A 406-nucleotide genomic window follows, 5' to 3' on the forward strand; every position below is an offset into this window, starting at 1 on the left:
CAAATGTCTAATCTGTCATTTGATGCATTTTGGAGATTTTTCCATCTTTTCTTGCCTTCTTTATGCACATTATTATTTACCTGGGGTGCCCAAACTTTCGAGCCCCATTGTATATAGAGATTGATGCCCAGAAATGTCCCAAACACAGCAAAATAAAAACAAGTAGAGGGCAGGGTCCTTCCAGTAACCGCTCCACACTTCTGATCATAAGTCATAAGGGATGATTGAGAGGGATTATTTATCATGAGAATATACTCTACATAGCTTATTTTAAGAAAAACCTATGCATTGTGCCTTTAACAAACATATTAAGTGGATTTTCACACTTTTCTTTGCCATAGTTTTTCCAAATCTGGATCTCAGACTACATGCTCATCGTTTTGTGTGTGTGTGTGTGTGTGTGTGT

The 406-nt window shown here is 37.4% G+C and overlaps 2 protein-coding genes across 7 annotated transcripts in view; both read left to right on the forward strand.

Moving 5' to 3' along the window:
- Positions 1–406, forward strand: part of mia (MIA SH3 domain containing) — a 22,141-nt gene that overhangs the window by 20,177 nt on the left and 1,558 nt on the right. The gene's annotated exons all lie outside the window — the stretch shown is intronic.
- cfap54 (cilia and flagella associated 54) overlaps positions 1–406 on the forward strand; it is a 25,088-nt gene that overhangs the window by 15,146 nt on the left and 9,536 nt on the right. The gene's annotated exons all lie outside the window — the stretch shown is intronic.

Source organism: Etheostoma spectabile, chromosome 13 (assembly GCF_008692095.1).
Source record: "Etheostoma spectabile isolate EspeVRDwgs_2016 chromosome 13, UIUC_Espe_1.0, whole genome shotgun sequence".
Taxonomy (NCBI): Eukaryota; Metazoa; Chordata; class Actinopteri; order Perciformes; family Percidae; genus Etheostoma; species Etheostoma spectabile.